Source organism: Coenobita brevimanus, chromosome 109, assembly GCF_032717465.1.
Source record: "Coenobita brevimanus isolate Jiangsu-jjx chromosome 109, ASM3271746v2, whole genome shotgun sequence".
NCBI lineage: Eukaryota > Metazoa > Arthropoda > Malacostraca > Decapoda > Coenobitidae > Coenobita > Coenobita brevimanus.
The window spans coordinates 19,749,499-19,767,597 of record NC_137062.1 but is presented as its reverse complement, the minus strand read 5'-3'; the positions used below and the strand labels follow the sequence as shown (position 1 = coordinate 19,767,597).

At 40.0% G+C, this 18,099-nt stretch overlaps 1 pseudogene; it reads right to left on the bottom strand.

The window, feature by feature from the left end:
• Positions 1 to 17,025: 17,025 nt before the first annotated feature.
• On the bottom strand, positions 17,026 to 17,131 carry LOC145417215 (5S ribosomal RNA; annotated as a pseudogene).
• Between the last annotated feature and the right edge of the window lie 968 nt (positions 17,132 to 18,099).

The window sequence follows — 18,099 nt, the reverse complement described above, 5'->3', positions numbered from 1 at the left end:
GTGACATGATTTTCAGTGACCCTTAGTTATAATATAGGAATAATTTTCCTTCGCTACTAGTCAAATCCACCTTCCAGTCTGTCTACGCCCAGTCATCAACTGAACCAGTTGGGTTATGGATCTTTGTCACATTACAACAACTGTGATGTAACAGAGGCAGAGAAGAAGAGACATCCGAGAGAATGACCCCATTAATACCCGTGTCTCCATCTTGCCTTTGATCTTCATATACTTGGTAAGAATCTGTGTTTCTTTTGTCTATACATAAAAGAAAAAAAAAAAAAGTTCTTGGCTGTTCTGAATATACTAGATATTCTGGGGATGAGAACATAAGGTAAATTCTGTTCACGACTGGCATATCAGTTAGGGAATATAAGCTGGACAGAAGAATGAAGGAATATAAAGTAATATTATAACAACTGTCTGTCTGTAGAGCTCACCACTGTGTACTATTGTTGCAAACCCTCGCCCACTTCTCATGTTCGCTGCTTCCTGCCATACTCTCATCCGTTTCTCCCTCGCTCCGCACCTGTGCTTCTCATTCATCATTCTCCGCGGTTGTGGGGAATATATTCATTAAATCAACTCAGATCACAAGCCGTGGGCGATGCAGCGCCCTGGTTATAAAAAAAAAAAAAAAAAAAAAAAAAAGTTTTTTTCTCTCTCTGTCTCTACAGACACACACACACACACACACACACATATATATATATATATATATATATATATATATATATATATATATATATATATATATATATATATATGTGTGTGTGTGTGTCTTTGTGTGTGTGAATGTTGGGAGCAGAAAAGACAGCCTCTCTCTCTCTCTGTCTCTACAGACACACACACACACACACACACACACACACATACACACACATTCACATATATATATATATATATATATATATATATATATATATATATATATATATATATATATATATATATATATATATATATATATATATATATATTGTTACATAGCCTATGATTTCATCATCCTTTGTGTAATTTTAATGCACAGTATGCTGCATGTTTGATCACGAGCGTGTTCTGCCTCAGTCCCCCCCTTCTACCGTTATAGTAGAGTAAGTCGTCCTTTCTGTTATTCAGTGCGGGATTGTCAACTCTTTGTCCCTATGGCTTCATTTGCGCGTCCTTCTTACAAGTTGTATCAAGCTCTGCTGGCCCCTATATAATGAGCTCAGTCTCTGCATCATTGCCACTTAGCTCTGCTCCTCATTTTGTTCACATCTCTGTCCTCCCCTGTACAGTTATTATTATTGTGAGTTTCTCAGGAAGTCTCCAACCATCTAGCAGCTGTGTGATTTGAGTATAAGTGTTATTGCATTTTGTTCTTGAACTGTATAGCATAAGGTGTTGATTTGTAGGCCTAGTAAAGTTTTTGTAATTCATTTTGTCAGCCAGTGGTAATAATAATTTGTATCTGTAATTATTTATCTTGCATTAACTGAGCATTACCCAGTGTATTTTCATTTTATCAGGGCTGACTTAGATAAATTTACTCATGCTAATTTCGTGTTAATAGAGGCTATTGCAGTTAACCATATATTTAACCTGTTTTTTGCCATTACATTATCCTTATGAGTCCTGAATGTTTTGTTGTTAGTTTGAGCATTAAACTTTAACTTGTAATTTTACCTAACTCTTTTGTTTTGAACCTAGAACTTTACGGGACAGTAGTGATTTTTAGTATTCTCACTTAAAGTGTACATTATCTTTCTCTGTTCCGTAACATAAATTTGGCGACCTCTTATCAGGATATTCAGGATATTATCATAAGGATATTGCTTGATATTTTGTGACTGTTACTTATTCATGATGTCTACTATTACTACACTTGATGAAGCCAAAGATTTTTTGTCAAATGTGCAAACAGTGTGTGATGTAGAAAACAGAACAAAGAATGAACTTAAGCTTGTTGCTCAACAATTGGGAATTGCAGTTCACTCTCATCATTCTAAAGATCAAATTGTTGGCATGATTAATAAGAGCTTGTTTAATGTAACTCCTCCAAATGAGCAAACGCAGATTGAATTAGCTAAGTTCCAGCTAGCCCTGCAGGAGGCTCGTGCTAAGGAGGCGGAGTCTCGTGTGAAGGAAGCTGAATTTCAAGCACGTGCTAAGGAGGCTAAGTCTCAGGCTAAGGAGGCTTGTTTTAAGGAGGCTGAATTTCAGGCAAATGCTCGTATTCAAGAGGCACAGGTACAGGCTCAGGCACAAATTGAACTTGCCAGGATTCAGGCAGACCATGAGTATTGCATGAAACAAGGTGGAACTGGATCATCTAGCTCTGATGATTTTGATGTGGCTAAAAATGTTAAACTTGTCCCTCCTTTTAATGAATCTGATTTAACAAAGTATTTTCAGTTGTTTGAGAGGGTAGCTACAGGTTTTAATTGGCCCAAGGAGTATTGGCCAGTACTCCTTCAAACTGTTCTCACCGGTAAAGCTCAAGTAACTTATGCATCTTTGCCTCAGGATCAATCTGATAATTATGATGTAGTTAAGAGCTTGATTCTTAAGGCCTATGAGCTTGTTCCTGAAGCCTATAGAGTAAAATTTAGGACAACTTACAAGCAAGATAAGCAATCCCATGTTGAGTATGCAAAAATCAAAGAAGATCTGTTAGAGCAGTGGTTAAATTCTAAGAATGTGGATTCTGATTTTGGTAAATTTAAGCAGATGATTTTGCTGGAGGACTTCAAGAGGTGTATTTATAAAGATGTAAGCCTATATCTTGATGGGAAAAGAAAAGATAATTTGTCTGATGCTGCAGTTTTAGCTGATGAATATGTTCTCACTCACAAGAGATATTCTAGAGAAAAAGGGAAAGCTGAGAGTAAGTACGTTGCCTCTACTCAGAGTACAGGTAACAGGAAAGAGAATAAAGATGATGTTTCTCAGGAAGTAAATACCAGCTTCACCTCTAGATTTCAGAAAAGTAAATGTACTTATTGTAGTAAGCTTGGTCATACTACGGAGAAATGTTTCAGGAGACAGTGTGATGTGAACAAAAAGGAGTCTTTAAATATTCAGTCAATTGGTCTAGTGTCCACCCTTGAGAGTTCCCAGAATTCTTTAGCTGAGTTAACTGACCCTGCTTTGAGGGGTAACTTAAATTCTCATGATGGAGCTCCTCTTTTGAGCAGTAACGTGGGTGACACTCTCAAGAGTTCATGTGCTAATTTCCTGTCTGATGGTTTTGTCAGTCCTTTGGACAGTAATGACAGGAAATCAGTTAAAATATATCGTGATACAGGTGCTTGCCAATCCCTTATGCTGACCAGTGTTCTAGGCTCTAATGTTAATTCCTCTGATGAAACTGTAATCTTACAAGGTGTAGGGAATAATTACTTCTCTGTCCCTCTGTGCAGAGTGAATTTAGAGTCTGGTTTTGTTAATGGTTCCGTTATGGTTGGGTTGGTTGAGACACTCCCAATGTCAGGTGTAACTTTCTTACTTGGAAATGATATTGGTGGAAGTCAAGTGTGTCCAGCTCCTCAGTTGTCTAGTGAGCCAGTGGCTGCGTCCCAGGATTGTGGTGTCCCTGATGTGTTCCCTGCATGTGCTGTCACTAGGGCTAAGACTAAAGTTACTGGTGATTTAGAGGATAATGATGATGATGATGTTATCCTAGCTGACACTTTTCTTGCTAATTTGGACCACTCACCAGATGGGGCAGTACCCCGTAGTGTTGATAATTTGTCTCGTCAAGAGTTGGTTGAGTTGCAGGTCGCTGACCCTGAGTTGAAAGGTCTAGCTAACTCTGTTTACAGTGAAGAAGAGTCAGCCGGTGCTTCTACTTGTTATTATGTAAAGTCAGGAGTACTTATGAGGAAGTGGAGACCCCCAACAGCATCAGCCGACTGTGAATGGGAGGTTGTACATCAAGTTGTCATCCCTCGTGTTTGTAGGCAGGATATCATTAGAGTGGCTCATGATTCCAGTTTGGCAGGACACCTTGGAGTGAGGAAGACTGTGGCACGCATTTTGAAACACTTCTACTGGCCTGGTATCTTCAGGGATATTTCCTGGTATTGTAAGTCTTGTCACACCTGCCAAGTTGTGGGGAAGTGTAATCAGACCGAAAAGGTTGCACCTCTAGTTCCCATTCCTCCTTTTGAGGCGCCGTTCACCCGTGTGTTGGTGGATATTGTGGGCCCTCTTCCTAAGACTTCTTCAGGATTTTCTTATGTGTTGACCCTAATTGATATGGCTACTCGTTATCCTGAAGCCATTCCACTTAGAAATATCTCAGCAAAGAACGTGGTTAAGGAAATGCTATGGTTCTTCACAAAGTTTGGTCTGCCCAAGGAGGTACAGTCCGACCGGGGAAGTAATTTCATGTCAAAGGTTTTCAAGCAGTCTCTGAAAGAGTTGGGCATCACCCAGATCACGTCTTCAGCTTACCATCCCCAGACCCAAGGAGCGTTGGAGAGATATCATCAAACACTCAAATCGATGCTCAAGAAATACTATTTGGAACATCAGAAAGACTGGGATAAAGGTTTTCCATTCGTTGTGTTTGCCGCAAGAGAATCTCCAAATGAATCACTGGGCTTTTCACCTTTTGAACTACTGTTTGGCCATGAAGTAAGAGGACCCCTTAAGCTACTCAAGGAATGCTGGCTGTCGGAGGAAGATGACGTCAACCTGCTGGAGTATGTGATGAAGTTCAAAGAACGGCTGTCCACTGCTTTACAACTGGCGCGAGAGAATTTAGGAGCTGCTCAGGAGAAGATGAAGACTTGGTATGATAAGAAGTTAAGGTTACGCCACTTTCAGCCAGGAGATCAGGTTTTGATTCTGCTACCAATGCATGGGCAACCTCTTCAAGCCAAGTTTAGTGGTCCTTATTTCGTGGAGAAGAAACTCAGTGATGTTAACTATGTCATTGCCACACCAGATCGTAGAAAGAACAAGCAACTTTGTCACATCAACATGCTAAAGTTATATCACAGGCGGGACGAAAATAATCCAGTCTGCACTGTAGCTGTTCCACCCGAGTCTGCAAGTGAAGCTCTCCCATGCAGTATGAGCCTGAGTGATAGTTTGGGGAAGAATCCTGATATCATGAATGATCTCCAGACTAAGCTTTCTCATCTACCTCCCGAGGAAAGGCAAGAGTTTTCGGCATTACTGCAGGAGTACCCGCAAGTGTTCCGTGCCACTCCAGGAAGAACCACTGTGTTGATGCATGATGTCGATGTTGGAGACGCAAAGCCAATTAAACTGCCTCCTTACCATGTGAACCCAGTGAAAGTTCCTCTCATCCAGAAGGAGCTTGGCTACCTGTTGGACCACAAGATGATTGAGCCCTGTCAGAGCGAGTGGAGTTCTCTTGTCACTCTAGTCCCTAAGCCAGGTGGGTCACAGTGGCTTTGCATTGACTACAGACGTGTTAATCAGATAACCAAAACAGACACTTACCCTCTCCCTCGTGTGGAAGATTGCATAGACAAGATCGGAAAGGCTAGGTACATAAGTAAGTTTGATTTGTTAAAGGGATACTGGCAAGTACCTATGACTGAACGTGCTAGGGAGATCTCATGTTTTGTAACATTAGGAAAGACTTTTGCATGTTCTGTAATGCCATATACAGATTGTTTTAGAGTAATAAGAAATTTCCTTTGTAAATTTCTTTTTTCTTTGTGGGGAGGTGTTACATAGCCTATGATTTCATCATCCTTTGTGTAATTTTAACGCATAGTATGCTGCATGTTTGATCAGGAGCGTGTTCTGCCTCAGTCCCCCCCTTCTACCGTTATAGTAGAGTAAGTCGTCCTTTCTGTTATTCAGTGCGGGATTGTCAACTCTTTGTCCCCATGGCTTCATTTGCGCGTCCTTCTTACAAGTTGTATCAAGCTCTGCTGGCCCCTATACAATGAGCTCAGTCTCTGCATCATTGCCACTTAGCTCTGCTCCTCATTTTGTTCACATCTCTGTCCTCCCCTGTACAGTTATTATTATTGTGAGTTTCTCAGGAAGTCTCCAACCATCTAGCAGCTGTGTGATTTGAGTATAAGTGTTATTGCATTTTGTTCTTGTACTGTATAGCATAAGATGTTGATTTGTAGGCCTAGTAAAGTTTTTGTAATTCATTTTGTCAGCCAGTGGTAATAATAGTTTGTATCTGTAATTGTTTATCTTGCATTAACTGAGCATTACCCAGTGTATTTTCATTTTATCAGGGCTGACTTAGATAAATTTACTCATGCTAATTTCGTGTTAATAGAGGCTATTGCAGTTAACCATATATTTAACCTGTTTTTTGCCATTACATTATCCTTATGAGTCCTGAATGTTTTGTTGTTAGTTTGAGCATTAAACTTTAACTTGTAATTTTACTTAACTCTTTTGTTTTGAACCTGGAACTTTACGGGACAGTAGTGATTTTTAGTATTCTCACTTAAAGTGTACATTATCTTTCTCTGTTCCGTAACAATATATATATGTGTGTGTGTATGTGTGTGTGTGTGTGTGTGTGAATGCTGGGAGCAGACTTTCATTAACATATGTTGAGTTAAATTCGACAGCATTTTCCCAGTTGTTAGTCCTCTTTCTAATAATTTCGATTTTCCTCACTAATACCTGTACTCTTCCTCCGTGCGAGTGAGCGAAACCAACTCTCTAAACTTGATAACTTTTGTTCAACGTTTCGTTTACAGAGAGACATCATCAGGATTCGAAAGACCACAACTACATCTGGGAATGAAAAACGTTTACATAGAGACGTGTGGAGGAACGTAATAATTGGAACAAATAAATACTTAATTTAAAGGTACAGTACAGGAAGAAAATAGAAAACCGTAACTCAGCCATACTTAAATTATTTTTGATGTGCAGTACTTTTACATACGGTTTTTATTTGCACCAGTGTTTACGTTCCTTCACACTTATCAGTTTAAACATATTTGATATCCAGATGTGGTTGTTGTCTTTCCATTCCTAATGATGTCTCGCTGTAATGAAACGTCGAATAAAAATGAACAACTATAAAGAGTACGAAACATTATTGGGGAGGAAAACTGACATTATTAGAAAAAAGATCAACGACTGCAAAAATGCTGTCGTGTTTAACTTAATATATATATATATATATATATATATATATATATATATATATATATATATATATATATATATATATATATATATATATACAGTATATATACACACACATTTTTCTAGGACTCTACTCCCTCTATTCATTACTGTCTAATTTGCCTTCACGTTTCTATTTCACTTCCATTTCATTTTTTCATACCAAAACCCCTGCCCTCCACCCACTCACTCTGTTCCCAACCCTCACGATTATGACAACACTTTTTCATTAGTTTGCCTCAAATCACTTTTAATGGAATCGAAACAGAACACATTCTATTTCGGAACTGAGTGAGATTTTCTTTCCATTTCGTGCTGCTGCGTTGCCTCCAGCTTCACCTTGCCCCTCCAGCTTCACCTTGCCCCTCTCTATCTGGCCCCTCTCCATCTTCCTGTGACCACTGTTTCTCTCTGCTTTTTCTTCGGCTACGTCCCTATTTTATTGAAATACGCAGTGCGTTAGTAAGGCGGCTCAACGAGTGTAGAAGACCTGCCTGCCAATTATAGGCGTTTTCTAGAAGGTCTAAAAAATACATACACATAACAGCCCACATATCCGTCATCAAAAAACTGTAACTCACAGCGTCAGCTTGATGACACATTATGTATTTTTACATTATGCAGTTATTTAAATATAATGGACACCTTTCACTTGAAGGGGTTATAGTCTCCATTAACCCCTTCAGTAGCAGGGACCCTTCATAGAGTGTCTTCGTGGTAATAATTGTGTGAAATATAATACGTCATCGGAGGGAACGTGTTAACAGTTGAATGAAAGCAGTATGTTTACCTACTCTTGGTCAAATGTATTGTCTCACAAAGCCAAAATGATGAAGCTAATTTCAGTTGTATTTTAATAAGTTTTCCCTGATCCCAGTTAATCAGCGGTGTTTTTTCTCAACTTTTCCTTTCAGCGATGATCACTTCCCTCTCCCCTCATCTCCACGCTCCGTTTTTACCTTGCTCTCCTTTCATCCTCTAACTGTGGGAGCTGGTTTCTTGGAGGTTTTCCAGGAATTCCATTTTTGTGTTATTAGAAGGGTTTTCAGAGGCTTTCATGCGTTTTCTTTAATGTGGAGGCAATGGACACCGGCAAGAGGAAGGCATTTTAATGTTCATTTTTGCTTCGTATGCTCAGGAGGCTTAAAAATACGACTAAGTTTTCCAGCTTCACGTGACAGGAAAATAAGAGCAGTTTGTGGTGAGTTGGGGTGATGAAGACAGGGTGAGTGTTGGGCCAGCATTGAGAAGAACATGATTATATTTTGTCTAAATTATGACAGTACTTCTTTATTCACCTTGTATTCTCAGTTCATTGAATACTCGCTCATTTCAATTAAATATTCAGTCCCTCTCTACAGTCATTCAGACAACTATATCATCTGTCTGTCTATTTATTGTCAGACACCTGAATCCCGTAGGGGGTGGCCACAATCAAACTGCGTCCCTGTCGCCGTCCCCATCCATTTTGCTGCCCTCACACCAACTCACACACCCCTCCCTCAGATACCTCTCTACTTCATCCCTCCACCTCATCCTCAGCCTCCCCCTCCCTCTCCCCCCCTCCACTTCACTCACATACATTCTCCTAGGTAGTCTCTCACTCTCCATCCTCTCCATTTGTCCAAATCACCTCAATGTAATTCTAACCTAAAGCTTTCTGTCACCTGTTTGTAAGCATATTAAAAAAATGTGTGACTGGTGCTTACCAACTGGTAAGGGAGTGGATGGATTACTGATCACATTGTTACCATTACATCAAACAGCATGTGGCAAGTTTGTATTAAATGTTAGGGAGTGCACTGCTGATGGTTAAACGACATCACTGATCAAATAATATGTAGAACGTGTTTATCAACTAACAAGGGAGTGGATTACTGAGCGTTAGATGGCCACACTGATAAAAAAAAAAAAATACGTGTCAGGTGTTATTTAGCTGCTTAAAGGCATGAATTGCTGATTGTTAGATGGCCACACTGATCAAATAATATGAGGCAGGTGTTTATCATAAGCTGCTTGCTGATTATAACATAGCCAGACTGATACCAGTTGGGGCTGGGTTTGCGGGTTTAGACTTCGTTAACCCGTTAAGTGACGTGTTTTGCTGATCTATTTTAGCCAATTCCTAACGATTGCATTCACCTTTGGGAAACCTCTTGTAGTGAAGGAGTAAATGAAAATTACATCTAACCTCTCCAGTTATGAAAAAGAAGAAGTTTCTCCAAAGCTAAATAAAACTGTCCGGAGACAGAATAAAATGGAAAAGAAGGAGCACCCAAAGAGTCACCAACCACACCCATCCGTTGATCTAAGGAGCAATCAGTTTATTTTGCCCTGTGCTCTTGACCTTCAAACAATTGTTCTTCAAGACTGAATTATTTCATTCTTCTCTGACATTGAACATTTCCAAAAAGTTTGGTTCAGATTAAAAAAAAAAAAAAAACACCGTTGGATTTAACCTTGCCCTGTGACCCTGATGTTGACCTTTCTGTAAGTCCTTGATATGACAATGACTGTCCTCAGAAGCAAAAGCCCTATATATATTATTTTTTATAACAGAGTAGAGGATGGAAAAATAAATGAAACACACACACACACACACACACACACACACACACACACACACAAGACTACAGGCGTCCTCCATTCATAAAATATCTGTAACAGTGAGACTCGAACAGCTGTGGGTTGAAGTTGGGGAGAAACAACTTCGGGGAAGCGAGTTCCAGAGAGATGCGGTTCGGGGAATAAAAGAGTTCTGATGGGCAGAAATTCTGCAATATGGCTGTGTGACATTCCAGTCATGAGCGCTACCAGATGTCCGTGTAGTACGAGGAAAGGCAAGGAGAGGTGGCACAATGGACGCAACTTCGTCTGAGCATTTGCCATAAAAACATCTGTAAAATAATGCAAGGGAGGCAACATTCCTTCTTACTTGTAAGGGAAGTAGTTTATCTTTAATAGCAGGGTTATTAATAACTCCAACAGTTTTGTTCTGAACTGTGTCTAGTTGTTTTAATGCAACCTCTCCACATCCATTCCACTAGGGTGAGCAATATTCAAGCTGAGAGCGCACATGACTATTATAAATTATAGCCAAATGCTAGTCAGTGAAGAAGTTATGGACTCCGTACAATGATCCAAGTTTCTTTGAGGCGGTTTTAGCAAGTGATCTGGCACGAGAGGCCCAGCTGAGGGCATTGTTAAGTGAAACACCGAGAATTTCAATATTTCTGAAGATAAGAATATTAGTAGCACTGAAGGTATTATACGAATCTGGCAATATCTGTCTATTGATAAAGTGCAAATATTTGGCTTTACTAGCATTAAATGAGACAAGGTTATTTTGTCCCCATTCATTGATCCTAGATCTTGATTTATGGAGATGGCTGTACTGAGTTGGGAGTTAGAGATATTAAACTTTGTAAATGGATGTTTAGCTGTGAATGAACTATGAAGTGTTGAGTCATCTGCATATGAATGGATGGGATTGTGGGTGACTAATAAGAGATCATAAATATGAACTAGGAATAGGATTGGCGCTGGGACTGATCCCTGTGGCACGCTGATGTTAACTGAGTGAAAATTGGATTATGCATCATCTACTTTTACTTTTATTTTTCTGTCGCTGAGATATGAGGAAAGCAGAGGAACAAAATACACTAGTCCATAGGAAGGGAGTTTGGACAGCAGGGAACGGTGCCACACTCTGTCGAAAGCTTTAGAAATATCAAGGACTACTGCATCAGTTTCTCCCTGTTAGACAATTGATTGATGGATGGTATGAGTCAGGAGATTGAGTATGTCAATGGTGGATCTTTCATGGCGAAAACCATATTGTCAATCATCAACCCCTGCCGTCCGGCAGTTTTTGTCGTGAGCGCTTCCCCCAGCCGAGCATTCCCGAGAAAAATCGTGAAAATCGTCTATTTCTAAACCTTCATATCTCAGTTAACTTCTTCGGTGGCCCATTACTCTTCATTCGTTGTTATTACTCCTCTTATAATTTTTAGTCATAATTTTTCTCCAGTCCCACCTTACCTCTTGTAACAGATATGCCGGTGTACCTTCAATGAAGAGTTTTATTTTTATTAACCATAATCTTACCTACATACTATGTTTCCTTCTCAAAATAGATGTTACATTTCTTGTTGTCATATGCGTCATTAAGTATTTATTCTCAGTCTCTTTCACCTACCAGTATATTCTTCTCTCACCTCTTTACATCACTTCCATCTTCCTCCCTTCCCTCTTCCTATTGCTTCCCCATTCCTCTCTCGCTTCTTGTCTCTTATACACAGTTTTTTACCACCTCTCTCCTCTGCGTCATCTAGCTCCTCCGAGCAACTTCCTCTTTTCTTTTCTTTGCCAGACACTTTCCATTTCTCTTTGGCAGTCCATTGCTCTCTCTCTCTCTCTCTCTCTCTCTGCTCATTTTTTCCATTACAAGAGGTACGCAGATACTTCCCCTGATAACTTAAGAAAAGGTTTTGTCTCATGGACCCTGTTTCGTGTCACTAGGTCACCTCATCCAAAACACTCGGTAGCCTGTGTAATGTACTGATGGGTCAGTTACTTAATTCTCAGATATTACAGGTAGAGAGAGCAGAAACATGGAAAGAGAGAGATAATAACAGAGGAAGGGAGAGGTGGTAGGAATGGAGCAGCGGATGAGAAAGCAAGGACTTAAGAGTAAGAAAAACAAGAGGAAACGGGAAGTCCTTTACTGCCTGAAAAAGATCATAAACCATGCATGCATCAAGAATACCTTTATTTTAACACAGGGAAGAAGAGTTAGAGAGAGAGAGAGAGAGAGAGAGAGAGAGAGAGAAATCTGATCCGATAGTGGACGCGTGACTGCATGTAAATGAAAAATCATGTATGCACATTGCACCTCGTCATCGCTACACAGAAGTGAAAATAAATGTTATAAATGAGACGAGAAATCGGGAGGGGTGCCGGAAGCGGTAATAAAGGGATGGAATCTTTGGATTGTGGCAGTTTTATGGCTAAATTAAAACGTCTGCTGTTGAGCAGAAGCTGTTGTGAAGATCCGAAATTCACTGAAAATTATTATTAAATTTTTGGAATGAACTTCATAATTAGAGAGAGAGAGAGAGAGAGAGAGAGAGAGAGAGAAAGAGAGAGATTAATGTGTTTAGAACGCAATATGCATATACATGTTGACGCATGGATGTGAGTGCATATATTATACTATGTCACATGTCCAAAGTTAACAATATATTGGTGGTGAGTGTGACTTGTGACAAATTCCTTTTAATGTTAACGTAGCAGTGTTTGCAAGTGTACAGTGTGGGACTTAATTATCTTAAGAATCTTGTGTCAAAAATTATTTTGGTTCTCGCGCAACAATCATGACCTTAAACCCTGCAGCGGGAGGAGTCTTTTCAGAGTTTGTTTCTTTTGCTCCCTAACATTTTTATTTGTCTTAGTGGAACACTCACCCTGTTTCCCACCGAAGAGATGAGGTGAGGTATGATCCGGAAACAATTGAAGAAAAAAGGGGAAGAGCATTAAACCAATGCCTGCCGCTGTAGTTGTGAATGGGCGATAGGTGACTAATTACTAAAAGAGGGTGAGGTAGGAGAGGACATCTGCTGGACATTGTACAAAAAGGGAAACATTTACAGCAAGTGTGGACACGTTTAGCTGCAGTAGTAGGCTTTGGAATGTGACTTATGTTTATAGAACACAGTAAACGGAATGACAGGCATACTGTATAGCCTACCCAACTCCCCCCCAAAAAAAAAGAAAAAGCACAGTAAAAAGTTGCTAAGACAGAACTAATATTGGAAAGAGTTCACTAGTTAGCAAGTATGTTGGGCTTTGTCTGCAGGAAGCAGTAAATTGCAGGGAAAATGTATAATAGGACAGTGAAAATTATGTATACAATAAATATACAGGAATATGACAAGCTTTAACAGGAAAGCAGACTACAGCAAAAGTGCAGAACAGTAGCTGTGCACTTCAAAGTATGCAAAGAAAAATAAAACAAGAGGAGCACTCAGTGGAGCGCATCTTTCCGACAAGGACAACGTAATTTCCAAACCACTCTTCATAAAGGGTTAGGTTTTCTCATCCCTGATTAGGGTTTCGCAGAATGTGCTTTCCGGATCCAGAATTTGTAATACGATGCGGATCGGTCCTAAGTGTTGATTGATTGTTCTCTGGGATATGGGCTATCTACCAACCAAATTTTGTCCAGATCTCTCTTATAGGTGTTGGGCAATCCTGCTATCAGACAAACTAACAAACTAACAAACACGCAGGGGTGAAAACATACTCTCCTTGTCGGAGAGAACTACATTAAAAATTGCCACACTATCTAAAAGAAAAAAATATATATGCATCTCGATATTGCAATGCACACTAAGTCAGAGGTAAAGAATATAATAAAACGGCAACTATTGTGTCTAAAAAAAAAAAAAAAAGGTAGTCAAAACAATACTGCTAAAACAAAAGCAGCTCAAAAATAGACGTCACCCTTAAACAATTTACAATAACTGGCGAAACATGCATGAAGGAAAATTATACAATGTTGAAAGCCAGTGACATGACAATGAACACAAACGGTCATAAATATTGTTGTGAATGACGAAAGATGAAAGATACAAAAGAGCAATGTGAGACTAATGACGGGGAGGAAGGAGAGAGGAAGGAAAGAAGCCGACGATGAGAAGCATAACTAGAAAGAACGAGTAAAGTGAAGACTATACTACCTCTTTTTCCCCCACAGCTACCCCTCATTACCTCCCCCAAGGAGGTTATGTTTTTGCCGGCGTTGGTTTGTTTGTCTGTTTGTCTGTTAGCAGGATTACTCAAAAAGTTATGAACAAATTTTGCTGAAAAATTTTGGAGGGTTAAGGAATGGCCCAAGGAACAATCCATAAAATATTGGTAGTGATCCGGATCATCATCCGGGTCAAAGAATTTTATGTTTGTTCACACGATATCTCAAAAAGTTCTCAATGAATTTCTTTCAAGTATTGTGGAATGGTTGGCCGTGGGACAAGAAAAATATGATTAAATTTGGGGGCAGATCCGGATCCGGATCCTGCAGTGGCATTGGCAGAGGTATGCGCTCTCTTTTCACCTTTCTTCCCCTCCCATTCAAGTGTACCATTATCACCATCCCTTCACATCCGTTCCTCTCCCCCTCATTCTCATCACCTTGCCTACCTCTTCTTCCTCCTTGCCATCATTCCCGCACCTCTCTTCCCCCCCTTCCCCCCTACCCAATTCACACCCTTCTTGTCACACACACTCAACCCCCCCAGTTAATCACCCTACATTGTACTGTACAACCCTCACATATTTTGTGGAATCTAACGTTGCCATATTTTCAGATGCAGTTAGAGGTGAGCGATGCACTACATCCATTTAGCATTTTTGTCTCTTTATTTCCCTGATGCCTTTCTGGTTTGGGTCAGACATTCTCTCTATCTTTTTCTTTTTTTTTTTGATACTGGTAAGAATTATATTTCATTCATGCCCTCTCTCTCTCTCTCTCTCTCTCTCTCTCTCTCTCTCTCTCTCTCTCTCTCTCTCTCTCTCTCTCTCTCTCTCGTTTTGAATGGATCGTTCTTTTTCCTTGGTCGGACTTTATTAAATCTCTCGTCCCACATTCACTCTTTTTCTCTGTTTTTCTTCCAACCCTTCCGTCTCCCCTCGCTCCAACGCCACTTTTCCATGTTCTTTTTACCCTAAACTGGCTAGAATACTGTCCATTTAATGTCATTTTGTTAGGCTATTTCCATAAAACGAATAGAAACTTTAATATGTGCCAAATTATATTAATAATTCATATTAAAGATCACTAAATATTAGTGACGAAGAGACAGTACATCTAGTAAATATAACTATGACGTAAGGTAAAGCAAGTATTGAGTCATAAAGGATAGTAGTGTGACTCACCCCAACCAACTGTACACACAACAGGCCTTACAAGAAGCTTTCTACGCTAGTTTGACGTGTGTGTGTGTGTGTGTGTGTGTGTGTGTGTGTGTGTGTGTGTGAGAGAGAGAGAGAGAGAGAGAGAGAGAGAGAGAGACAGACAGACAGACAGACAGACAGACAGACAGAGACAGAGACAGAGAATATTATTACATACACGCACTTTTAGCAGCAAAATGTTCGTTGCTGGTATTGGTCTGTATTATTATTATTGGTGGTACTCTTCTGTGTATTTCCGATGCGTTTTATAGAATGTCTACATGAAAAACATTTGCCAGTTAATGTACTTACAGTCCACAACACTACCACCTCAGTCGCTAATCACCCTCGTACACAACAGTTATTAATTTACTGGAGTGGCGTGTGCGGTGAAGCGAGGTAAGGGAGTCAGAATTATGGGACGTGATATCACAAACAGAAGCAAGCGGCACGAAATGTCTCATAAAATATTGGGAAAATGTGAGAAGATAACAGGATGGTGGGTAGGGGTCTGCTCTTTCCTACTTCCATTGAGTCTAGAATATTATATATGTCCCTGCCTTCACTGTCTGAATTTCTCCCTTCTCTCTCTCCTTCATTGTGTATATAATCATCTTTTCTCTCCTTCCACCCTTTCTCCACCCCTTCCTCCCTCCCTTCTCTTCCTCCATCCCTCCCCCACTCTCTTCCTTCTTCCTGCTCCAGTATATCTTCCTGCCCTCCTTCATTCCCTTCGTAAACCCCTCCACTGTGTGAATATTCCTCCCTCGTCTGCCTGTCTGCTTGGCACACGTAATTTTCCACCCTGGCTGCGGCAGTCAACGAATCGTACAAGGTATGCAGCAGCAGCGGCAAAAAAGTTTGCTGAAGATTGCAGCTGTAAGAAATTTCATCACCACAACGATTTTCCGAAAGTCACAGAAAATTCCCATACGAGAAGTATTTACTTTCAAACTTAACTTAAACGGTGTAAAGAATCTAATATCAAGCCTTTCAGTGCTGTTGTCTCAACTGAAATTTTATCACGTCAGCACCAGATTTTGTTCAGCCTTAGAGCTCCAACAATGGAAGAAATAACTCGAGTAGCACATTCCCTAATACTGGATCACAGGGGAGTCGTGTTTAGGCTAACACCAAACGATTCCTTTACAGCTGAAAATAATCCAAGTAGATAGATAGCTAGATAGGCAAATGGGGAGAGAGAGAGAGAGAGAGAGAGAGAGAGAACCTACATAGCAAGGACAAGAAGTTATATACAGTATATATCAGTTAACGACAAAAAAGTCTGTTAAAGAACAACAGTACAAAGTATGAATAAGATTCGCGGTAAGGTTAGATGAAGAAGTAGCTAGAAAGAGACTACTTATTATTACACTGGGGAGGAAGGAAGGAGGTTGATATTCATATGATCGAAATGGAGAATTTTACTTAAGATTTTTTGCTTTGTTTTGATAAGTTTAACCCTTTACCAGCAGTGGTTTTCACTCGATTGAATAAAATCATAACATTATGGCTTTAGCTGAAATAAAATATCATGCTGGTAAATCACGGTCATAACTAATCGAGATGCAGCATCTGAGGCAACCCTTAATAAAAGATAAGATATTTTATTTTGTTAGGTAAAGAGTTAATATTCTCAATTTTTGTGTGTGTGCTCAGAAAGAATGATTACGGGAAGGGCTGTCCATATGTACAGTTGTCAGTTTAGAAAATACCCAGGTTATGAAACTTAAGAAGGCATTAATTAACGTGAACTTCTTGACCTCAAACGTCAGCAAGTGTTGTTGTTGTTTGGCTTGCTAAATACGATAAATTCATTCATTCATTGCCAGACGCCATGTATCCCAAACGGGGTGGCCAAGGGCTTAGAGTTAATTGTTTTACAGGGAGGGGCACTAATCCTCCACCAACCCCACTTGACACGTAGGGACAACGTTATGCCAACAGCATCTGGTGTTCCCAGGCGGTACTAACCAGACCCAACGTTGCTTAACTTCGCTGATCGGACGGGAAGCGGTGTACTCAACGTGGCAAGGCCGTTGGCATAATTGATGAAAAATCCTGTTTAAACAATAGGACAGAACTGTTTCCACACTGCAAGAACAGCAAGACGCAGACTTAGTAATGACAGGAAAGTATAAACTGCAGGCACAGACAGTTGTACCAAAGAGACGGAAGTTATAAAATGACAAAGTGAGAGACAGAAGAAGAAGAAGAAGAAGAAAGAGAGAGAGAGAGAGAGAGAGAGACGGGAGGTAGAAGAGAATGAGGAGGGAAAGAAAAAGGAAAGTAAGAAATACGAGAAGGGAAGGAAGGGATAGGATGAGGAGAAATCTGGTGGAGTGATGAAATAAATGAAGGATGATAAAAGAGAAGAAAGGAAGAATGATAGGGAGGAAAACAGGAAGGGAAAACAAGGAAGCAGTGTGTGAGGTGAGAAGAGTGAAAGAAAGAACCAAAGGAGGATGGGAGGTGAAGAAACAATGTGAAGAAGGACAAAGCGAGGTGAAGGAAAGAATAAGAATAAGGAAGAAATTAAAAGCGCGTGAGAGAGATAGATGCACGGAAGCAAGGAAGGAAAGAAAAGAAAAAAAGGATGAGAGAGAGAGAGAGAGAGAGAGAGAGAGAGAACCCTTAGGGGCCTTGTTTGTATAACTGATGGGTGGTGCCAATGGTGGTTACACACACACACACACACACACACACACCTCTGGGATGGGTTATATAGTGAGTGAAATGGGTGAGGGTTTAAAAAGAGGGTTGAGTGTGAAGGTGTAAATTGTGACTTGCGGTAAAGTCTAAAGATGATCTATATGGCAGGACCCACTAGTGGCTTGATGACAGGTATCAACGCATAATTTTGTCTGGTGGAGGGAAAAGTAAAGTATAAAAGCAAGTCATGGCAGTAAAAGTGTTGAATGAGGGTGTAAAGTGGGATTTGGGCGAAAATTTAAAAACGGGCTTTATGGCGATATGAGAATGGACAAGGGTCTATGAATAAATATACTATGT